The sequence below is a fragment of the Pristiophorus japonicus genome, chromosome 12, assembly GCF_044704955.1.
Source record: "Pristiophorus japonicus isolate sPriJap1 chromosome 12, sPriJap1.hap1, whole genome shotgun sequence".
NCBI lineage: Eukaryota > Metazoa > Chordata > Chondrichthyes > Pristiophoridae > Pristiophorus > Pristiophorus japonicus.
In genome coordinates, this window is record NC_091988.1 from 63551823 (window position 1) to 63577256 (window position 25434).

Genomic DNA, 25434 nt, shown 5'->3' on the forward strand with positions numbered 1-25434 from the left:
GCCATGCAGCCGGGCAGCGCTCCAGGCCAGGGGTCACACAGGGGTGAGCCGGCTTTTAAATTGAAAACAAAAACACGCTTGCATGTAATTTTGAATGGGCCACACAGCAACCCCCCCACCAAAATAAATTACAGGGAACACTAATTGGAGGGGCGGGGCAAAGGGGGGGGTCATATTGTCTTGCAAAAGTGGCCTAGAGTCTCCAAGGAGCCAAGCGAAAAGCTTTTCAAGGCTGCAGGTTCACCCTACTGTGTGAATGTGCCCAAATGTTTGAACGGTTTTAAAATTCATCGTTACTACAAAAAAGTAACGCAGTGTGGGGGTCGCCCTCTGGTTGATGTGTGTGAACTTTGACCATTAAACTTCTCTAATTTTTTTTTGTTCTCAGTTTGGGCACAGACTGGGTTTTTGTTTCTTCTTTGTGTCCGCAGAAGTTGCCGGTCTGAGCCTCATGGTGTGGCTCTTATGTAAGGTTACCTTTCTTGCTTTCCCTGTCGCCCAGTCACCCTTTCTGTCATCCTTCCGCAGAATACATTGTATTGTCTCTGAGCAAACCTCAACAAATGCCATAGGGTCAAACTTAGACAGAAGTCTCCATGGCTCAGAGACAAAGACCAGGAAGGCTCCATGTTTGAATCCCCAGTACTTGCTGAGTTAGCTAATCTTGGTTGAGGGCCTCAATGGGCCACAGCAGCCCTGGGCTACGGAAGCAAGAAAAATCACCAGCACTCCCATTCTATATCAGTCCCGGCCCTACCAGAGGTCTGCGTCGGTGGACCCCACGTGAGGGTAAGGACGGACGCGAGTGTTACGTCCTCCAGAATTGGATGCCCGACCAAATGTGATAAGGATGACCACTTGGACAAAATAGCCGAGAGTGCCCATTGGCCACGAGGATTCAGGAGAGGTATGCGGAAAGGATGCACATAGTATGGTGTGGCAGAACAGTGATTCCCGATCTCTTGAAAGGGAGGTGCAGCATGTGGGCACCTGTCTCGTACAGTCAGGGGGTTGGAATCAGACTGAATCACTCCTTCACATGCCTCCTAGTGGCTAATTGGATAGGAGTAGAGGATAGCTCACCTGATGGGGATGGTAGCATAATGGCTATGTTATGGGACTAGTAATCCAGAGACATGAGTTCAAATCCCACCAGGACAGCTGGGGAATTTAAATTCAGTTAATTAAATAAATCTGGAATATAAAAACTAGTATCAGTATTGGTGATCATGAAACTACCAGATTGTTGTAAAATATGGCCTTTAGGCAAGGTAATCTGCTGTCCTCACCCAGTCTTGCATACATATGACTCCAGACCCACAGCAATGTAGTTAACTTGGACAATGGCCGAGCTAGTTGCATCAAACCACCTTAAATATTTTCAATGACCCAGCCTCCACAGCTCTCTGGGGTAGAGAATTCCAAAGGTTCACCATCCTCCGGGAGAAGAAATTCCTCCTTATCTCCGTCTTCAATGGGTGACCCCTTATTCTGAAACTATGCCCCCTAGTTCTAGGTTCCCACACGAAGGGAAACATCCTCTCTGCATCTACCTTGTCGAGCCCCCTCAGAATATTATAGATTTCAACAACATCACCTCTCATTCTTCTAAACTCCAATGAGTACAGGTCCAAACCTTTCTTCATAAGACACCCCTTCATCCCAGGAATAAACTGTGAACCTTCTCTGAACAGAGCTGTACCTCAAGGCAGGGATCCCGAGGAGATAAACGGGCAAAACTGGGCTGAGTCGATCCAAGCACCTTGGAATTGTGCTCTTGCTGTACGAGCACATGTGCCCACCCGATTACAATCTTCTATCAGCTATTTTAATCGAAGCAGTACCGGGTTTACTTTGACCCTGCCGGAACCTTTTAAAATAGCAGGCAAAGCAATTTCACATGAACAGGGCCAACGTTAGAGTTCCTGACTTGCCTCAAAGTTCTGGGGCTGCTTCTCTTCCGCAGCTCTTGCCTGCGATGGTATCAGAATTGTGCCTGGCCTCAACCTATAAAACTCCTGTGTTATATATTTTTCATGTCAATTTTTTTTTAAACTGTGAATTTTAAATGGACAGGAGCCAGAAGTATCTCTGGGGGAAGCTTATTGTTTCTGCGGCTTAGGCGATGCAGTCAGGTTGTCTGGATTGAAACTCCAGTAGCCATTGACTCCAACTAACCAGATTACGATGCGTCGCAACTTGTAGATTCCAATCAGACAGGGGTCAAAGCATGTGAGTTTACAAATGTAATAGTTATCGTTAATGAGTGGGCCGTTAAAGTAAATGGGTTAACACCTTGGCCAACAATAACACACAGAGGAATGTTTTACAAGGGAGCGAAACACTAATACTTGAACTTTTATTGTGGTAGCACTCTCTCGCCTCTGAGTCAGAAGGTTGTGGGTTCAAGTCCCACTCCACAGAGACTCGAGCACAAAAATCTAGGCTGACACTCCCAGTGCAGTGCTGAGCGAGCGCTGCGTTATCAGAGGTGCCGTGGGGTGGATTGACCCATCCACCTCCACGGAGGTGTGTGGGGGGCCTGACCCATCCACCTCCATGGCACGAACCTGGTATTGCAGTACTTCCAGGAACGGTGCAGTAGCTCTAGGCCTTTTGGCTAAGAGCATTGGCGCAGAGTGATCCTTGATGTGTGCAAGGTGACCTCTGGCGTTTGTGATTTGACAAAGAATTGGAAAGATTGGCAACGAATTAATAAAAAAAAATAAAAAAATCAGAGGTGCCGTCTTTCAGATGAGACGTTAAACCGAGGCCCGCTTTTTCCCTGTCAGGTGGACGTACAAGATCGCACGCCACTATTTGAAAGCATTTTAAGACGGCTTGTGGTCGTGAAAGGTGTTATATAAATGCAAGTCTTGCTTTTACTATTTCAAAGAAGAGCGAAAGAAAGAAAAGAAAGACCTGCATTTCTATAGCGCCTTGCACAAGCACCGGGCGTCTCAAAGCACTTTACAGCCAATTAAGTACTTTTGGAGTGTAGTCACTGATGCACTGTAGGAAACACGGCAACCAATTTGCACACAGCAAGCTCCCACAAACAGCAATGTGATAATGACCAGTTAATCTGTTTTTGTGATGTTGATTGAAGTTCTTGGTCATTATTTATCTCTCAACCAACAAAAGTAAAAACAAAATAATTATCTCCCTTTTGTTCTTTCTGCGCCTCCCCTTTTCGGTGCTCCTTAAGAATCCGTTCATTTTATATTAATGATCATTATCTCAGTGTAGAGTGTGGGATTGTTTGTGGCAATTTTGTTTTTAATCAAAGTGCATGTGAAGTGCTTGGAGGTGTTTGAGGTCTACAATAAGGTACTAAATAAATGCAAATCTCACTTCCTTTCAACACTGCATTGGGAGCTGTACACTACAGATTCGTTTGCGAGCCGGGGACATTTGCTGAGACTCACGTCCTTTAATCTGCCTCTTTCCCCGCTTGAGAGAAAAAACATGAACGGTTCACATGTCAGTAGCAGTAAAGCACCCGTGAAAAGTCAGCAACCTCCACTGACACCTTCGGTTAGAAGCGGAGCCAGACTGGAAACAATGAAATGTTCTGGCACTGCTCTCGATTGCACTCAAGATATTCCACTTGAATCGGACGAACGATGCTGATATGAGACACTTTTGTTCTCGGGCAAGGGGTGTGGGGGTGGTGGGGGGGGGGGGGAACACAGAGGTCCTGACATTCCTGGCGGGCCCACGTGCTCGCAGTCAAACAATCTGAAAGACGATAATGTTTTCCTATTTGCACAACCTCAGTCGGAAGTCCTGGAGATCAGGAACATGTCTAAGTATATCTGACTTAATAAATACAATAAATTTCAACTCCCCAGCTCACTGCTGTCACTTACATTAAAGAGAATTGCTCAAGGACTCCAGGCATGCTTCGGTTGTGTTACAGGCCCGTTGCCCCTGGTTACGCACCCTGAATATCCTTTTATGGAATTTCGCATCGAGGTGATGGAGGACCGAAGTTGCCACAGCACTGAACATTTTCAGCGTTTATTTAAAGGTTGCGTCACTGTTAACCCTTTCTGTGCCGTGGGCGGGTGAATTTATGTGCGCTAGAGCTGTCAGATGGGTGAGGTCCTAACCTCAGCAGCAACAACAACAAATGTTTATATAGCACCCTTTAACATAGGGAAATATCCTAAGGTGCTTCACATGAGTATTATGAGACAAAATATGCCACATAAGGAGAAATTAGGGTAGGTGACCAAAAGATTTTAAGGAGCGTCTTAAAGGAGGCGAGAGATAGAGAGGCGGAGAGGTTTAGGCAGGGAGTTCCAGAGCTTGGGGCCGAGGCAACAGAAGGCACGGCCACCAATGGTTGAGTGATTATAATCAGGGATGCTCAAGAGGGCAGAATTAGAGGAGGAGTTTTGGGGCTGGCGGAGATTGCAGAGATAGGGAGGGGCGAGGGCCATGGAGGGATTTGAAAACAAGGATGAGAACTTTGAAATCGAGGTGTTGCTTAACCGGAAACCAATATAGGTCAGCGAGCACAGGGGTGATGGATGAGCGGTATTTGGTATGAGTTAGGACACAGGCAGCCAAGTTTTGGATCACCTCTATTTTATGTAGGGTAGAATGTGGGAGGCCAGCCAGAAATGCGATGGAATAGTCGAGTCTCGAGGTAACAAAGACATGAATGAGGACTTCAGCAGTGGATGAGCTGAGGAAAGGGCAGAGACGAGCGACGTTACGGAGGTGGAATTGGCAGCCCTTCTGGAGTTTGACACTGACCAAAACAGGTCAAAGGTGGCAGTCACGTGTGTTCATTAGGGCTTTGGAACATAGGAATTGCTGAACGAGAAAAGACCAAGATCCATCTTGTTGGCCTTCTACCATCCTGGTAGTCGCGCAAACAATGAGTTGTTGCTTAATCATAGCAATCAATCTCTGTCATCAATTAGTCTACAGCAGACCCAGACACGAGGCGAAGAAACCCCCAGTGGTGGAGAGCTTTGGGAACCATGGGTCCAAGGTCACCTCCTTCCTCCCAAGCACACTACACTTCCCACACATCATGCCTCAAATCCCCAAATGTTATTTTCTGAAAGAAATCTATCTAATTTTGCATTTGAATGAATCGATACCAACTTCTCCCAACATTACAACAGTGACAACACTTCAAAAGTACTTCATTGGCTGTAAAGCACTTTGAGACGTCCGGTGGTCGTGAAAGGTGCTATATAAATGCAAGTCTTTCTTTTTTCCCTAGGGAGCCTGTTCAATAGACTGACCACTTGCTCACAATTGTTTCCACAGATTCATTTTGAATTTAACCCTCCCCCCCACCCCCACCCCACCCCCCCCTCAAGCGCAGGCCGTGTCTGAGAAACTGGCCTTGCGTGCTGGTTTCTCACTCAATAAAATGGCAAATTCTTTGGCAAAATAAGTGACAGAAAGCAGAAAGATTTGACAGCTTGATAAAGCAGGGGAGTAGAGGGTATTAGAACAGAACGGTGAATAAGATGTCTGACAGAACGAGAACAGAGGGGCGAAGAGAATCAGAGGAAATGAAACAACTGAGGGTGAGGGAGCCGGGGAGAATTCTTAGATTCTCATCACATTGTAAAAGTTTCCTCTGTTATGTGTTTACCAGAAAAAAAACAGGAAATCTTCACAAACGTATTTATGATGTGGTCACCAGATAATGACCAGGAGAATTCTAAACCCTGGGAGACTCAGGCAGGGTGTGTGAATAATTTTATTTCAATTCAAGATTCTATCGAGGTGCTTATCTTCATAGGCGAGTGTTAACAGCAATGAGAGCTTTCCCAACCAGTGAGGGAGTTTGATTACTCTAATAGTAAAATGTATTTCAGCGTAACCGGAATTGAGCTGAAAACAAAGGGAGCTGCTCTGCCCAGTGAGACAAGAGTTTGCCCTGCAGCAACTCGCCAAGGTTTCTTTGACAGTAAACCTCTACCTCCTAGAAGGACAAGGGCAGCAAATGGGAGCACCATCAACTCCAAGTCACACACCATCCTGACTTGGAATTATATCGGCCGTTCCTTCATTGTCACTGGGTCAAAATCCTGGAACTCCCTCCCTAACAGCACTGTGGGAGCACCTTCACCACACGGACTGCACCGGTTCAAGAAGGCGGCTCACCACCACCTTCTCAAGGGCAATAAATGCCGGCCTTGCCTGTGACGCCCACATCTACAGGGTGACCATTCACTTTTGCAGCAGTGCAGTGACATCATCTAGCCAGCTGCAGCTATTGCTGCCGGGGGGGGTGAGAATTTTGACTCAAACTCAGAACAGGAAATAAACAGAACAATAAGTAAATCACAATTCTCAGGCTGTTTAACACAACAGCTGCAGGCGCAATTAAAGTCAGCCTTCCTAGAGGGCTCTGCATGAACCATCAACATGGACGCCTCCTGTTTTTCCAGTACATTAAAAATAAACATGATTCTCCTCGTAAGCTGAGAGAAAATGAAGCTAAACACCTTTAGGTACACCTGACCCGCCACTGTAAAAGTTCAAATGTCGTGACTCGTGACATCTCAGGCTCGGTGACAATCCCCTCCCTCACCCGCTGCCGTACAGAGCTGGCCTCCACCTTGGGAGTCACCCGGAAACAGGGCTGACTGGTTGTCAGGAGTTTATAGTGGGGGTAAGGAAGAGAGAAAGAAAGAGCGGGAATCTCGCAGAGCTAGGGTGAACAGGGAATTGTGGCTCAGGTGAGGGGGCAGAGTGGGTGTCTTGGGACTGTGGGCAATGGCAAGGGGAGAGAGAGTGAGAGTGCGCTGGGATTCAGGGAGAGGGTCACTGGAGGATGGAGGAGAGGGGAGGGGAGAGAGATAGATTGGAAAATGATGATCGGGGGATGGGAGCTTAGGGACAGAGGAAGACTCTTGAATGGGGGGGGTTGGGCGATTGGGGGTCAGGGGAGAGAGCGTGATGGGCCTGGCAGTTCAGGTGGTGGCTCGGCTGGGTGGGAGAGAGGGAGACTGGGGAATTGGGTGGGTCAGGAGGGAGAGAGGGAGTCTGTGGAATGGGTAGGGTTGGGTCCGGGGGGGCGCGGGGGAGAGAGAATGGGCAATGGGATTAGCCGAGGGAAAAGAGAGGGAAAATGGGGAAGGGAGTGGGGCGTAGGGGAGAGAGAGAGACTGGGGAATGGGATTCAGCCTTCCTTGCAGAGAGCCGGGAGCAGCAGGAACCCGGTGAGAGGAGCAGCCAGTAAAGGTGCGAGTGAAAGGTGGTGAACCTTACTGTGGGAAAACATTGAAACATTGTTTCAGAATGGGGAATAAGGGGAAGAGGACCGAGGGTTCTCACTGAAAGAACCAAGGGGAAAGGAAGGTTTCTGAACTCCGGGCTATTCTACCATATGATGCTTCACCACAAAGTGTCTCCTGAGGCAGAAATTAGAACATGATTTGAATGCGAATGGGAAAAAGTATGTGAAAAGGAGGAATATAAAGAGATCTTTTGGGGAGCAATGGGGTAACAGGAGGGAGTGCCAGCACTGACATTAGCATCAGTTACTGGCGGAATCAAAGTTCTTCCCACCTCTGGTTCCCCACCTTTGAATCCCTCCCCCACCTTTGGTCTCCCCTCTTCCCAACTGCTGTTACCCCTCTTTGCCTGATCACAGGTGGCCTCCTGGTTATTGGACCTTCTCGCACAACAGTTGTTGGTGCAAAACCACAAACAAAGATAGCCCACACCATGGAGACCCAACCTTTGTAAGACAGTTGCAGATGTCTTGTGATCATCATCAGCATAGGCAGTTCCTCGAAATCGAGGAAGACTTGCTTCTACTCTAAAAGTGGGTTCTCAGGTGGTTGTATAGTCCAATGCGAGAATTACAGTCTCTATCACAGGTGGTTGAAGGAAAGGACGGGTGGGGAGTCTGGTTTGCTAAAAGCTCCTTCCGCTGTCTGCGCTTGATTTCTGCATGCTCTCGGCGACGAGACTCGAGATGCTCAGCACCCTCCCGGATGCTCTTTCTCGACTTAGGGCGGTCTTGGGCCAGGGATTCCCAGGTGCCAGTGGAGATGTTGCACTTTACCAAGGAGGCTTTGAGGGTGTCCTTGAAACGTTTTATCTGCCTACCTGGGGCTCGCTTGTCGTGTAGGAGTTCCGAGAAGAGCGCTTGCTTTGGGAGTCTTGGGTAGAGCATGCGGGCGATGTGGACCACCCAATGGAGCTGGTTGAGTGTGGTCAGTGCTTCAATGCTGGGGATTTTGGCCTGGGCAAGAACACTGATGTTGATGCATCTATCCTCCCAATAGATTTGCAGGATCTTGCGGTGGCATCGCTGGTGGTATTTCTCCAGTGCTTTGAGATGTCTGCTGTATATAGTCCATCTCTCTGAGCCATATAGGAGGGCGGGTATCACTACTGCCCTGTAGACCATAAGCTTGGTGCCAGATTTGAGGTCCTGGTCTTCAAACACAAACGGTGTTGGACCTCGTCGTCAATGCCTGCCCTTGCTGATAGTAGGTTCCCGAGATATGGAAAATGGTCCACATTGTCCAAGGCTGCGCCGTGGATTTTGATGACTGGGAGAGGTGGTGGTGTGCTGTGTGGTGGGGTCAGGTTGATGGAGGACCTTTGTCTTACGGATGTTTAGTGTAAGGCCCATGCTTTCGTATGTCTCAGTGAAGGTGTTGATAATGGCTCAGAGTTCAGCTTCTGAGTGTGCGCAAACACAAGCATTGTCCGCGTACTATAGTTTGATGACAGAGGATGGGACGACCTTGGATCTAGCCTGGAGGCTGCGACAGTTGAACAGGTTCCCACTAGTTCTATAGATTAGTTCCACTCCAGCGGGGAGCTTGTTGAGAGTGAGATAGAGCATTGCAGCAAGGAAGGTCAAGAAGAGGGTTGGCGCGATGACGCAGCCCTGCTTGACCCCGGTCCGGATGTGGATTGGGTCTGTGGTGGATCCATTGGTCAGGATCACATCTTGCATGTCATCATGGAGCAGGCGGAGGTTGGTGATCGGAGGTCACACGGCTAGACATCGTGTGTTGAAACCTTGAGGTACACCTCTGTAATGTATTTGCTCCATGGGTTGTTTGCTTAAGAATTCATAGCAACACATTGCTATTAAGAACTAGTTGGTTCATTAGCAAAAGGTTTAACAATTGTACTACACATTACCAGTTCATCCACTTGGCTCACAACTGCATACCTCATCGTGGATGACCTAGACACAACTGATTGGGGTTTTATTGAGTCTTGTGAACATCATGTGACTGGCTAAGCCAGTGCAACAGCTCTACAAACCTGTGAGCATACTCGCAGGTGCATACATTACACCCTCCAGCCAGAGGCGGCAACCCGAGAAAGGTGACATCGTCAAGCCGTTTTGTTCCTGCTCTGTGTACGAAGCAAGATTTCTCACCTTTGCATCCATGGCTGACTGTGAGTTGATGGGAACCGACTAACAATGCAGTCCCCATACTCGCAAATAGAACCATAACTGAGTCCCGCTTCCAATAGGGAAAGCCTAACATGCTAACGGAATACAGGTATTTTAATGGCATGGCTTTCTTTCCCCATTTTGGTTACACATTCTCACTCTTAAAAGAAAAACCAGGCTTCGGTTTTGAAACGAGTTTACGATTGGCCTCTCTCACGCCAAGGCATTTACGATTCACCACTGGGGTTAATTGTGAGACCAACTCAGCATCAGTCGTAGGGGATGCTGGACACCTCTCCTAACCATCACCTACAAACCTCTGGCTATGTTCTCGAAATCCCCTGAGGAGGTGAGAGCTGCTGAAAGCAAACTAGGGAACAGAGAAAGCCATGAGGGAAGGAGCTTGGGAGTTGTCGGGAACGGTAGCATAGTGGTAATGTTACTGGACGAGTAAGTCCAAAGGCCTGGACTAATGATCCAGAGACAAGAGTTGAAATCCCACCACTAGCAGCTGGGGAATTTAAATTCATGTTAATGAATTAAATAAATCTGGAATAAAAAGCTAGTATTAGTAATGGCGACCATGAAACTACCGGTTTGTCATAAAAACCCATCTGGTTCACTAATGTGCTTTAGGGAAGGAAATCTGCCGTCCTTACCCGGTCTGGCCTATGTGACTCCAGACCCACAGCAATATGGTTGACTCTTAACTGCCCTCTGAGGTGGTCTAGCGAGCCGCTCAGTTGTATTCAAGAAGGCGGCTCACCGCCACCATCTCGAGGGTAGTTAGGGATGGGCAATAAATGCCGGCCTTGCCGGTGACGCCCACATCCCGTGAAAAAAGATAAATCGCCCCTCCCACCCCCACCTTTCCTGGTTTACTCAGCTGATTGTGACTGTTATTCATTTTAACACACTGCCACCAAACAACAGCAACAATTGGCTCACTTCTGAGGAAATGAGCTCAGGGAGTTTGGGGCAGGGCTGGTGTTACTAAACAGCCCATTGTTTTAGGATGTGGAAAGGGAATGTACTGGGTGTATTACAATCAGCAACGCAAACACTTTCCCCATTATTTTCCCAACAGCAATTCTATCCAGAGCAGAATAACATCCGGGAAGATAAAAGCTTTGGCCACTGCTGCACGTGTGCATTTAATCGCCTCGTTATGAAACCATTCCAGTGCCAGGCGATAATTAGATTTGATGAACCCTGTCGAAAGAATTGGAACTTGAACTGTTGAGAGTTAACCCTTTAAAAAGGGAGAACCTTCTACAAGATGCACTGCAGCAACTCGCCAAGGCTTCTTCGACAGCACCTCCCAAACCCATGACCACTGGGAGTGTCAGCCTGGATTTTGTGCTCAAGTCTCTGCAATGGGACTTGAACCCACAACCTTCTGACTCAGAGACGAGGGTGCTACCCACTGAGTAACAGCTAACACTATATAACACATTAATAACAGTGAGCGCCATTAAACTCACTATTAATTTTGGCATAAAGATAATCATTGATTTTTTTAATGTTATTTCTAACCTATTGTTGAATTTAAACCATTTTTTTATTCATTATATATTGGATTCGGCCTCCTGAATTTGAGAAAAATCAAATTTGGACATAGATTCTATGCCAGTTTTTTGTTGCCTGCCCGCCAATCTCAGAAGAGAGCTTTCCTCTCCTGCTGTGTCAGCCATGTACCCTGGCTAAGCTCATTTGAGACCAGTTATTACTGTTGCCAATTGTAATGTATTTGCTTTATGCAATCTTTGCTTCCGAATTCATAGCAACACATTGTTATTAAGAAGTAGTTGGTTTATTAGCAAAAGGTTTAACAATCACACTGTACATTATCAGTTTATCCACCAGGCTCACAACCACCTGCCTAAACATGGATCCCCCCAAACCCAACTGGCTGGGGTTTTATTGACATCACGTGACTGGCTATGCCACTCACAACTCAACAGCTCTACAAACCTGTGAGCATACTCACAGGTGCATACATTACAGCCATGTTACCAGATTTGGTTGGTATAATATTTCTGTCATCTATTTCAAGCAGGGGCATGAACCTACTTATTTTAAATGGGTTCATGCCCCTGCTGGAACAACAGATGTGCCAAGAATATGTGTTCACTGGCACCGCTAGTCATTTCTAAGCTCTAGTGCTAACTGATGCCTAAACCTTGAGCACAAATTCTAGGCTGCCTCTCCAGTGCAGTGCTGAGAGAGTGCTGCATTGTCGGAGGTGCCGTCTTTTGGATGAGACGTTAAACTGAGGCCCTGTCTACTCTCTCAAGAAAAAGATCCCATGGCACTATGTCGAAGAAGAACAGGAGGAGTTCTCTCCAGTGCCCCAGGCTAATACTGATCCCTCAACCAACCTCGCAATATCTGGTCATTATCTCATTGCTATATTGTGGGAGCTTGCTGTGTGCAAATTGGCTGCCGCGTTTCCCACATTACAACAGTTGACTACACTTCAAAAATTACTTAATTGGCTGTAAAGCGCTTTGGGATATCCTGAGGTCTGTGAAAGACACTATATAAATGTAAGTTCTTTCTTGTTCTTAATGGCAAAATATGGGTAGCTTTTGTTCTCCAGGAATTGATTTCCAGTGACAGCTGGGTGGAGACTTCCAGACCAGCATCATTCTGGCCTTGATTATGTTGGCCTTTATTATCAGAGGATTTGAGTATGAGTAAAAACGTCCTACTGCAATTATAAAGGGACCTGGTGAGACCACACCTGGAGTATTGTGTACAGTTTTAGTCTCCTTACCGAGGGAAGAATATACTTGCCATAGAGGGAGTGCAACGAAGGTTCACCAGACTGATTCCTGGGATGGGGGGATTGTCCTATGAGGAGAGATTGAGTAGACTACGCCTATATTCTCTAGAGTTTAGAAGAATGAGAGGTGATCTCATTGAAAAATACAAAATTCTTACAGGGCTTGACAGGTTTGATGCAGGGAGGTTGTTTCCCCCTGGCTGGGGAGCCTAGAACCAGGGGTCACAGTCTCAGAATAAGGGGTCAGTCATTTAGGACAGAGAGGAGGAGAAATTTCTTCACTCAGAGGGCTATGGAGGCTCAGTCTTCGAGTATATTCAAGATATAGATGGATAGATTTTTGAATATTAATGGAATCAAAGGATATAGAGATAGTGCAGGAAAGTGCAATTGAGATAGAAGATCAGCCATGATCTCATTGAATGGCGGAGCAGGCTCGAGGGGCCGAATGGCCTACTCCTGCTCTTATTTCTTATGTTCTTATCATCAATCCCTAGCACTCCGAAAGGCTAAAGTGAGCGACAGCGTGGCTCGCAGCACGTTTCTCGGGTTAAAGCTCGATTTCCTTGAACGCACAAATGACTGTCTAAGGAGACTGTCTGGAAGAGAAAAAAACAAAGGAAGATTAATTACCAGCCAGTGCAATTTCTTTTCGCAGTGCTACAGCGTTTCCGATTTTAAACATCTGTGGTAAACGTGGACCACCTAGGTGGTGAAAGCTGGGAGAATGGAACCCAGGTGTACTTAGCAGTCAAATAAAGCCAGGCCATGTCCTTTAGACAGAAAGAAGCCAGCAACAAAACAGTCCCAAAGATACTCCAGGCCAGAAGAATTTCACGCTGAGTCGATGCCAAGGTTCGGTGCCTTCTATTCACAGAGTCTATGATTTACTTGCAAATGGTTTTTTTTATATTTCTCAATGTTGCCAAGCATTGTCCTCCACAGAGCTTTAGACTGATGGATTGAGTACATTTGCTAGGGTCGTTTTTGTAGGGGAGAGCACTCAGATTGCTTAGAACCACCTGGTCCACACCCAAGAGGTAACCATCAATCTAGCTCATTGCTTCAACAATATAACTGTTGGCCAGAGCTTCCAAGACCAGCAGGGAAATTAGACACAATCTGTCTGCTTTATCAGGATACAAGTACGGTGGATGGGTAAATCTCTCAACATGACAACTACTCCACCTCACTCTACTCTGAGCTATGTCACGGCAAGCGAGTCCCAGGAGGGCAGAGAAAATGCTTCAAGGACACCCTCAAAGCCTCCTTGAAAAAAATGCAGCATCCCCACTGACTCTTGGGAATCCCTGGCCCAAGACTGCTCAAAGTGGAGGAGAAGCATCCGGGAAGGTGCCGAACACCTCGAGTCTCTTCGTCAGGAGCACGCGGAAGCCAAGTACATCAGCAGAAGGAGCGTACAACAACCCAAGCACCCCTCCCACCCGTCCCTCCAACCACCATCTGCCCCACCTGTGACAGAGACTGTAGACCCCGCATTGGACTCATCAGTCATCTTTGAACTCATTTTAATGTGGAAGCAAGTCATCCTTGACTCCGAGGGACTGCCTCAGAAGAAGATTGAGGAGAAGAGTACCAAAGAAACATGCCTCGGACCGGGACTACCTCTTCTTGAATCACCAGCAAAATGGATACTGTTGTGTACATAAATAAACAGACTAACTGAAACAGGAGAAAAGTAACTAACTGTGTGCTTTATAGTAACTCCAAAAATGGTGTGCCAAACCAGCATGAACCAGAATGATTACAGCAACTGTGAATAGCTCCCGCAGGGTCCTAATGCCTTCTAATGAGCTGTAACAAATAAATAGAGTATGAACACAACAGATACTTTGAGTGGAGGCCTCTTCTTCTAAATTGGCAAGTCCTTTGGCCTAGAGCGCCAACTTCAGAAGCATCAGGGGAATGAATGCACCAAGCAATTAGGGAAACTAGCTTTTCAGGCTGGTACGTACCAATGGGAACACCACCATCTCCAAGTTCTCCTCCAAGTCACATGCCATCCGGACTTGGAAGTATATCACCGTTCCTTCCTGGGTCAAAATTCTGGAACTCCCTCCCTAACAGCACTGTGGGAGTACCTTCACCACACGGACTGCAACGGTTCAAGGCAGTGGCTCACCACCACCTTCTCGAGAGCAATTAGAGATGGGCAATAAATGCTGGCCTTGCCTTTTGGCTAAGATCAAGTGTAGTATCTGTTCTTATCAGTTTAATATCCCCTATGGGGACATGATATTGAATTGATTTTTGGACAGGGAGCTGGATCAGGGGCATGCCCCGTCCACTCCATGCACCGACCTGGTATTGCAATATTTCCAGGAACGGTGCAACTTCGCCTCTCGGTCTTTTGGCCTAAGATCAAATATATTGGCGCAAAGTGATCTTTGGCGTTAGAGTTGATCTGGAAAGAAATTGGATTAAAAAAATAAATAAATAAATAAATGCTGGCCTTGCCAGTGATGCCCACATCCCAGGAACAAATTTAAAAAAAGAAACGGATGCTTTGAATGCGTTCACTCCTGTTGTACATCGACAAGAAAAGCCACTCCTTGGACTAGTGCCTGTCAAGCACAGCCACCAGGGAAATGGGCACCTCTTACAACAATTTGCATTTATAAAGCACCTTTAACATAGTAAAGCATCCCAAAGCGCTTCACAGGAGCATCATCAAACAAAATTAGACACTGTGACACTTAAGGAGATATAAGGACAGTTGACCATAATCTTGGTTAAAGAGGTAGGTTTTAAGGAGCGTCTTAAACAGAGAAAAGAGAGGTAGAGAGGCAGAGAATTTTAGAGAGGGAATTCTAGAGCTTGGGTCCTAGGCAGCTGAAGGCAAAGCCACCAATGGTTGAGCGATTAAAATCGGGGATGCTCAAGAGGGCATAATTAGAGGAGCATCGATATTTCGGGGCTTGTTGGGCTGGAGGAGATTACAGAGATAGGGAGGGATGAGGGCCATTGAGGGATTTGAAAACAAGGATAAGAATTTTGAAATCGAGGCGTTGCTTAAGGGGACCCGGGCAACAGAACTTTGGATCACCTCACATTTCATAGGGTAGAACATGGGAGGCCAGCCAGGATTCTATGGATTCCCCTGTTTAATGTGCTGTTACACGCGCAAACCTTATGGGCTGTACAGAGCACACATCCAGGATTGAAAGATGGCCTTGCCAATTGGCCTTGGGACAAGCTTGAACTGAATGTTTGGCTAGAGATGAGCACAGGACAATTCACTGACTGATACGCACGAGTAGTTTTTCTCACACCATCTCTCTGAGCATTACTACTGTCTCAGATTTTTTGTTGTGTCTGAACCTTTGGGTGCATTATACCTTCTCTGCTTCCCCTCGCACCATTTCCTCCAGAACAGCAGCAGGTATATTTAATTCCCTTGTACAAATCATTTCCCCATTTAATGATGAAGTAATATTATTATTTTTCGGCAACTTTTTAAAAACACCTTCCTAACATCAAAGCTGATATTTGCAACGCTGTGGAAGATGCAGGCTAGGCAGGCAGGAGAGGCATAATGTCACAGGGCTACAGTAGCATAGTGGTTACATTACTGGTCTAGTAATCCAGAAGCCTGGACTAATGATCTGGAGATGTGAGTTCAAATCCCAACCATGGAAGCTGGGGAATTTAAATTGAGTTAATTAAATAAATCTGAATAAAAATCTAGTATCAGTAATGGTGACCAGGAATCTACCAGATTGTCTTAAAAACCATCTGGTTCACTAATGTCCTTTATGGAAGGAAATCTGCCGCCCTTACCTGGTCTGGCTTATATGTGACTCCAGACCCACAGCAATGTGAGTTGATTCTTAACTGCCATCTGAAATGGCCTTGCGAACCACTCAGTTGTATAAGCTGGCTCACCACCACCTTCTTGAGGGCAGTCAGGGGTGGGCAATAAATGCTGCCCTTGCCACTGATGCCCACATCTCAGGAACAAATAAAAAAATAAGTACAGAAAGATTTAAAGTATGGGACATTTATTAAAAAGCTTTGCTGGAATTCTTCTTAAAGGCAAGGTCGCTCAGACTTGGTGATTATGTTGTTGTGATCTGGAATCCACTGCCCTTTAGATTCAATAGTAACTTTCAAAAAGGAATTGGATAATATCACAGAATCATAGAAATTTGCAGCCACTTCGACCTGTGTCTGTGCCGGCCGACCAAGAGCTTTCCAGCCTAATCCCACTCCTCAGCTCTTGATCCATAGCCCTGTAGGTTACGGCACTTCAAGTGCACATCCAAGTACTTTCTGATTGAGATGAGGGTTCCTGCCTCTACCACCCTTTAAAGCAGTGAGCTCCAGACCCCCACCACTCTGGGTGAAAAAGATGTATTCTCAACTCCCCTTTAATCCTTTGACCAATTATTTTAAATCTATGTCCCTGGTTATTGACCCCTCTGCTAAGGGAAATAGGTCCTTCCTATCCACTCTAGACCCCTTGTAATTTTATACACCTCAATTAAGTCTCCCCTCGGCCTCCTCTTTTCGAAAGAAAACAACCCCAGCCTATCCAATCTTTCCTCATAGCTAAAATTCTCCAGTCCTGGCAACATCCTCGTAAATCTCCTCTGAACCCTCTCTAGCGCAATCACACCTTTCCTGTAATGTGGTGACCAGAACTGCACGCAGTACTCTAGCTGCGTCCTAACTAGTGTGTTGTACAGTTTAAGCTTGTAAAGAAACTTGATAAGGAAAGAAATGCAGGGCTGTGGGGAAAGAGCGGGAGACTAGTGGGACGAATTGGATGGCTCTTTCAAAGAGCTGGCACATGCACAATGGGCCGAATGGCCCTCTCTGTGCTGTATGATTCTATGGCTCAGTGATTCAATCATTAACTGACAGCCTGTGTGGAAAAATCCAAGCCAACTTCAAGAATCAGTATTTGTTGTTTACACATTTGGCACTCAAAGCTTTTTTGTTCTGCTTTCAGACAATGATTTCTGCCAAATTGTAGTTGAAGGAAATCGACTTCACATTATCACGGATCCAATCCAGAGAGAAGTTCATGCTCCAATCTGGCAGCCGCGGGTTTTCTGACGGCTGATTACTGTCAAATTTGCAGTCAATGGCCATGGCTTGCCAGAAGGCTCCTGTGCACTGAGCTGGCAGCTGCCCCTCCTTCGCACCCCACCATTCGCCTCAGTCAAAAGACAAGCGAGTGTGTTCAGAGACTTCCTGTTCTCTGCTCTCGGTGGTCACTGGAGATTCTCACCCATCTCTGGAGATCGGCATCAACTTTACAAGATAATGATCCTCGGCACCACTCCTCCTGAGCATCCCTGATTGTAATCGCCTCGATTTCAAAATTCTCGTCCTGGTTTTCAAATCCTTCCATGGCCCAATTTCTGTAAGCTCCTCCAGCCCCACAACCCTCAGCAATCTCTGCGCTCCTCTAATTCTGGCCATTTGAGCATTCCCGATTTTAATTGCTCAACCATTGCCGGCTGTGCCTTCAGCTGCCTAAGCCCTAAGCAGGCTCGAGGGGCCAAATGGCCTACTCCTGCTTCTATTTCTTATGTTCATATATTCTAAGTCAGTGTGCACCCATGCGCCTGCTGCCTTCGTCCTTCTTGGTGGTAGAGGTCGCGGGTTTGGGAGGTACTGCCGAAGAAGCCGTGCCGGGTTGCTGCAGTGCATCCTGTAGATGGTACACACTTCAGCCACGGTGCGTCGGTGGTGCAGTGAGTGAATGTTTAAGGTGGTGGATGGGGTGCCGATCGAGTGGGCTGCTTTGTCCTGGATGGTGTCGAGCTTCTTGAGTGTTGGAACTGTGCTCATCCAGGTAAGTGGAGAGTATTCCATCACACTCCTGACTTCTGCCTTGTAGATGGTGGAAAGGCTTTGGGTAGTCAGGAGGTGAGACACTCGCCGCAGAATACCCAGCCTCTGACCCGCTCTTGTAGCCACAGTATTTATGTGGCTGGTTCCCACTCCATCCATAACCCAGGACCACTCAGGCCTTATTAGAATCCCAGCTAATTCAACACCAAACGCACATTGAGCATAGGCTGTCTAATTTGCTGCTATATGTAGAAATTTTCCCCTAACCTCACTCTTAACTGGAATTGAGTATAACTACAGATTTCTGTCAGACTGCTGGTGCACTGTGAATTTGACTGCATTGCAAATATTTGTTGGATGATATCCCCCTTGCACGGATGTATAAATCCCTTTGGAGACTTAATACCAAGTATAAAATTCAACCACATTTTCTGCCTCCCCTGTGTGTTAATGAAAGCTGTGAACAGGTGTTTTGTGGACTTTTCCAACATATGGTGGAGGCGGGTGTGGGGAGGGGGAGGGGAGTTGGGGAATGAAATTGGTCTTTGTCAGCAGCGATTGGAAAAGAGAACGGGCCGATTCACTCCGGGTCTGTTCCACCCTGCTGGTGTGGATCAACATCACCCCCACGGACTGCTCAGAATGGTCCAGCCCATGTCACATTATTTTCTGGAGTAAAGCTGACGCGATCACAGCAGGAGTCCGGACCTTTGCACTCTGCTCATCATCAATGTCCCTTCAATGCCAGAATATTAAGAACAATAAGAATATAAGAATTAGGCCATTCGGCCCCTCGAGCCTGCTCCGCCATTCAATAAGATCATGGCTGATCTTCTACCTCAATTCCACTTTCCTGCACTATCCCCATATCCCTTCATTTCCTTAATATCCCCAAATCTATCAATCTCTGCCTTGAATATACTCAAAGACTGAGCCTCCGCAGCCCTCTGGGGTAGAGAATTCTAAAGATTGACCACCCTCTGAGGGAAATAATTTCTCCTCATCTCAGTCTAAATTGGCCGACCCCTTATTCTGAGACTGACCCCTGGTTCTAGACTCCCCAGCCAGAAGAAACATCCTCCCTGCTTCTACCCTGTTAAAGCCTGTAAGCATTTTATACATTAATGACACACATGTGCCGTTCCATGGCATCCTGCATGTTACGAAGTGGTTTACTATGTTAACACACGCTCTATAAATGCAAGTAGTTCCTAACACCCATGGAATGCTGGGAAACTGCTAGTCAAGCCAGAAAAGGTTAAAACTATTAAGATTTCTGTTTGAGAAACGCCACATACTGGGAACAACAAGGTTAAGACCGCAGTTATACTGCCACGTGTGCCTTGCTGCAGTTTCCACTTTGCAGCAATGCAAAAATACCAGTGAAACGACTTGCATTTATACAGTGCCTTTCACAACCTCAGAATGTTCCAAAGCGTTTTACAGCCAATAAAGTACTTTTGAAGTGTAGTCACTGTCGTAATGTAGGAAAAGCGGAAGCCAATTTGCACACAGCACGCTCCCGCAAACAGCAATTTGATAATGACCAGATAATCTGCTTTTCTTATGTTGATTGAGGGATCAATGTTGGTCAGGACACCTGGGATAACTCCCCTGCTCTTCTTCAAAACATTGCTATGGGATCTTTTACGTCCACCTGAGAGAGCAGACAGGGCCTCGGTTAAACGTCTCATCCGAAAGACAGCACCTCCGGCACTGGCACTGGAGTATGAGCCTAGATTTTTGCACTCAAGTCTCTGGAGTGGAAATTGAACCCACAACTTTCTGACAACGAGGCGAGTGTACTACCCACTGAGCCACTGGCTGACAGAGGCCTCATTCTGCAGGATGGGGACTGTAAGTAGAGGCGGAGCTGTTGTATGCAAAAATAATAAATCCAGCTGCTATTTCTTTATAGTTCCATGCTGATTTTTAGAACAACACTCAAAGGATCTGCAATCACTATGCATTGTATCACACATCCTGTAATCACAGACAACTGTTGCAGTAGGGAACTCCGTAGAATATAATTTAATGAGTGATCCATAAAAAATGCATGTTCGGCTACAGATATGGGGTCACAAAATATAACTGGAGTATGTTCCATGGACCTCAGAGATGATATGTTACACAGTCTCATTAGGAAGCTATCAAGAACATTCATTACACGCACAAGGTACTGAGAGCTTCACACTCAAGAGCATCTTAAAGAGGATGTTGTAATTTCACTGTACATGCCATAAACAATCAAGGTTTATCAATCAACAAGAGGGCCATACAAATGCATATTACAGCTAAGATAGCAAGCAGTCCTAATACAGAGTATTTACATGGTTTCCTTGTTAATAGGTGAGCCCCAATGTAAATTATATCAGTCAGTGGTCCATCAGTATGTTGCTGGGGATTGGGGTCCATCAGTGTGTTATTGGAGGTGGTGATCTATCAGTATGTAACACAACAACAACAACAATTGTTTTTATATAGCGCCTTTAATGTAGTAAAACATCCCAAGGCACTTCACAGGAGTGTTTTAAGACAAAACAAATAAATTTGACACCGAATCACATAAGAAATTACGGCAGATGACCAAATTGGTCAAAGAGGTAGGTTTTAAGGAGTGTCTTAAAGGAGAAGAGAGAGGTAGAAAGGCGGAGAGGTTTAGAGGTAATTCCAGAGCTTGTGCGCTTACACATAGACCCTCACATAAAAGGGCATCTTGCTCGTGAAGAATTGGTTAAGTCTTGGAGTCTACCCAACAGCAGTATTGCTGTAAGCCAGCAAGAGGGAGCACTTACGAGGGAAGAGAAGATTAGTAGAAAGGTGAAAATAATAATGAGATTATCACACCCTGGCACTGCTGCGCTGGAGAACAGATCTCGCAATGACCCTCAGGCTAATTACTTCTGGTTAGGGATTTCTCTCCTTTGTTCCTTATTCCCCTGCCAGTCACAATTGGCACTGCTGCAACAACTGTGCTAATGTTTCTATCAGCTTTTGCTTCATTCTAACACAAGACAAATAAGAATGTTACAGGATCAGAATCCCATGTGTGTTCTAGGACAGTCCTCCCCACTACATCTGCAAAACTAATTCTACCATCTCATCTGTGGAAACCATTATGCCATCATCTGGGAGTCTCAAACTTCATTTCAATGGTAAAGTATAACAGGAAGCGCTTACAGGCTTCTGAGGGATCACATTTTGCGCCATGGCCGACATTGAGGCAATCTACAGTCCGAATGAATAATTAAAGAAAGAAGAAATGGACTGAAATAACTTTCATTCTGGCATTTATCATAGATACACATACACACACGCATACACGCACATGCACATGCATACACACACACACATACACACACACAGCCAAGGGGATCCTTTTTGGAGAACACTCACTTCCTAACACATGATCTGTGGGGTTCGAGGCCCATCTGTTTTCCTTCTTTCCACTAAGTGTGCTTGGTGCATTGATGGGTTTGAAGTCTTTGCTAAAGGCAGCAGTTTGCAGTGGATAACAGGAGGCTTCTTTAGGTAAGTGGCTGCGGGAAGGTGTTGCAGGCTCAGATTCTGCACTGGCTTTTTTACAGATTTGTCCCTGGGCAGGGGAAAGGTTAAAATGTAATGAATATAGCAGCACCTACTGGGTGCATTTTATGTAAGGGAATAGAATATACCCCCACTCCAGTATTTAAACCCGCAGTGCTTAACCACCATTCCTAATGTTTAACTACCCCCACCCAGTGTTTCACCACCCCCACCCAAGTGCTTAACCCCGCACCTATTGTTTAACCACTCCCCCAGCACTTAACCCCGCCCCCCAGTGCTTAACACTGCCTCCCAGTGCATAACACCGCCTCCCAGTGCTTAACCACTCCTCCACAGTGTTTAACCACTCCCCCACAGTGCTTAACTCCGCCCCCCCTAGCACTTAACCCCGCCCCCAGCACTTAACCCCATCCCCAGTGCTTAACCCCGCACCCAAGTGCATAACCCCACCCCCAGTGCTTAACCACTCCTCCTAGTGCTTAACCCCGCCTCCAGTGCTTAACCCCCCCCCACCCGTGCTTAACCATGCCCCTAGTGCTTAACCACTCCCCCTAGTGCTTAACCCCGCCCCAGTATTTAACATCTCTTTCTCAAAGGCAATGGCGATCGCAGGAGCATCATTCCACAGAAAATGCCAGCCCTCTGAAGCCTCAGCTTAGTAGCCATGCTTTAATTAGAGTGGATAGTGAGTGTCGTCACCACAGCCAACCCCAGTCCTTCTGGCCATGCTCCCCCTCATAGTCAACAAGCTCCCCGCTGGAGTGGAACTAAACTACAGTGGGAAGCTGTTCAACCTTCACCGCCTCCAGGCCAGGTCCAAGACCAACCCAACCTCTGTCGTCGAGCTACAGTACGTGGATGAATGTTTGCGTGCATTCAGAGGCTGAACTCCAGGACATAGTTGATGTATTTACTGAGGCATATGAAAGCATGGGCCTTACGCTAAACATCCGTAAGACAAAGGTCCTCCACCAGCCTGTCCTCGCTGCACAGCACTGTCCCCAGTCATCAAGATCCACGGTGCAACGTGGACCATTTCCAATTCCTCTGGAGCCTTTTATCAACAAAAGGCAGACATTGATGAAGAGATTCAACACTGCCTCCAGTGCACCAGCGCAGCCTTTGGCCGTCTGAGAAAAAGAGAGTTTGAAGACCAGACCCTAAAATCTACTACCAAGCTCATGATTTACAGGGCTGTAGTAATACCCGCCTTCCTGTATGACTCAGAGACATGAACCATGTACAGTAGACACCTCAAATCGCTGGGGAAATACCACCAACGATGCCTCCGCAAGATCCTACAAATCCCCTGGGAGGACAGACGCACTAACATCAGTGTCCTCATCCAGGCCAACATCCCCAGCATTGAAGCACTGACCACACTTGATCAGCTCCGCTAGGCCCAGGCCACATTATCTGCATGCCAGACACGAGACTCCCAAAGCAAGCGCTCTACTCGGAATTCCTTCATGGCAAATGAGCCAAAGGTGGGCAGAGGAAACATTACACGGACACCCTCAAAGCCTCCATGATAAAGTGCAACATCCCCACCGACACCTGGGAGTCCCTGGCCAAAGACTGCCCTAAGTGGAGGAAGTGCATCTGGGAGGGAGCTGAATGCCTTGAGTCTCATCACTGAGAGCATGCAGAAATCAAGCGCAGGCAGCGGAAAGAGAATGCGGCAAACCAGTCCCACCCACCCTTTCCCTCAACGACTGTCTGTCCCACCTGTGGCAGGGTCTGTGGCTCTCGTATTGGACTGTACAGTCACCTAAGTACTCATTCTAAGAGTGGAAGCAAGTCTTCCTCGATTCCGAGGTACTGCCTGTGATGATGATGATGATGAAGCCTTTATTTATGAGAATTAAAGCTGTGGTTCAATGCACCCTCGCCTTTGAGTCAGAAGGGACTTTAGCACGTAAATCCAGGCTGATACTCCAGTGCAGTGCTGAGGGACGCTGCACTGCTGGAGGTGCTGTCTTTCAGATGAGATGTTAAATCGAGGCCCTGTCTACCCTCTCAGGTGGATGTAAAAGATCCCAGGGCACTATTTCCAAGAAGAGCAGGGGAGTTATCCCAGCGTCCTGCGCAATATTTATCCTTCAATCAGTATCACTAAAAACAGATTATCTAGTCATTATCACACTGCTTGCTGTGCAGAAATTGGCTGCTGCCTTTCCTGCATTACAAAAAAGTAGGTAATTGGCTGTAATGTGCTTTGGGACGTCCGGTTTGTCATGAAAGGCGCTATATCGATGCAAGTCTTTCTTTACTTTGGAACAAGCTCTCTCGGCAGACGGTGAAAGCAGTTAGTATTGATTCATTCAAATGCAAAATTAGATAGCTTCCCTTCAGAAAATATCATTTTGGGATAGAATTATGTGAGCAATTTGAGACAGGACATGTGGTGAATGTAGCGTGCTTGGGAGGAAAAGGGGAACTGTGGACCTATGGTTCCCAAAACTCTCTACCACTCGCGGTTTGCTTGATTCATGTCTGGGTCTGTTGTAGAGAAAAATAACTTGCATTTATATCGCGTCTTTCAGGATCTTGTGACGTCCCAAAGCGCTTTACAGCCAATGAAGCAGTTTTGGAGTGTAGTCACTGTTGTAATGTGGGACAATATCATGGTGTGATTAGCTGGAACTGGCTGATGGAGATTGATTGCCTTGATTAGGCAATAATTCCATTGTGGTTTAGTCATGCGACTACCAGGGTGGGAGAAGGTGAACTAAAGGAAGTGCTTTTTTCTCCGTCTCGCAATTCCTATGTTGCTTCGTCTGACAGAAGTCGACCTCGGCCAAGATTTGTCATCGTGCTCAGCAGAACTCAAATTCGAACAGGCAAATCTGGCTACAAGTCAATGAATGTCTCGCTGGATTTGTTCAAATATCCGCCAAACTTCTGCATGCTGCCCAGCTCGTACAGACACAATCATGTAACATAAATTGGAATGGGCAAATCTTGGCTACACGCCAATGAATGTCCAACTATCTGCACAGTCCCTGGAATCTAGCAGCGCCGGAGTATCACAGAACCATAGAATAATGCAGCACAGGAAGAGACCATGCGACTCATCGCGTTTGTGCCCACTCTTAGGTAGAGCTATCAAATTAATCCCACTCCCCTGCTCTATCCCCATCGCCCTGGGGGCGGGGGATCCTTTCAAGCATCTGTCCAATGCTCGGTTGAATGTTGCCACAACCCTTGGTGCATTCCAGATCACAACAGCTCGCTGTGTAGAACGCCAACATCTTATTAAACTATCTCTGTATCGTAAACAAATGCAATTTAAACGAGAGAGAGGTTAATGTATAAGGTGGGACCCTTCATCAGAATTCAGGGGGAAGCTCCTCCTATCCCTGCGGCTGGACTGAGGAGAACCAGATGTTGCCAGCTGCAATAGAGAGGGAGGATGGCTGTCCGTCCTCCCCAGAGCAAGACTGTCACCGAGAACCTTGCTCACCTGGAATGTTAATCTCCCTCTCAGACATTGACCGACCGGTTGTGTTTTTCCTGCCACTGTCTGTACTTTAGTTCAGGTTTTCCAGCAGTATGATAGGCTTTTTTGTTTGTTTGGTTTAATCTCCACAATTTTCCCAGCACCGTCCATCTCTGAGACACACACACACACACACACACCTTCAGAGGGAGAGGTTCGGCCTCGTGGGCGGGGTGGGGGGCTATGCATTTTGAGCCAACATTTGTACCCAAACCAGGCGACCACCAACCAGCCAAGAAGACATCGTGCAACAACCCCCACCCACCACCCCGACAGTTATTTCAGTGAACCTGTGTGCATGGTTGCAAAAATAAGCCGTGCCCAGGAAAAACAATCTATTTTATAGTTCGACTAACTAAC

At 46.7% G+C, this 25434-nt stretch overlaps 1 protein-coding gene and 1 pseudogene across 1 annotated transcript in view; one reads left to right on the top strand and one right to left on the bottom strand.

The window, feature by feature from the left end:
- The window catches only part of sema3bl (sema domain, immunoglobulin domain (Ig), short basic domain, secreted, (semaphorin) 3bl), a 203379-nt gene that overhangs the window by 177309 nt on the left and 636 nt on the right, over window positions 1–25434 (bottom strand). The window lies entirely within an intron of this gene.
- LOC139277883 (U2 spliceosomal RNA) lies at window positions 14380–14559 on the top strand (annotated as a pseudogene).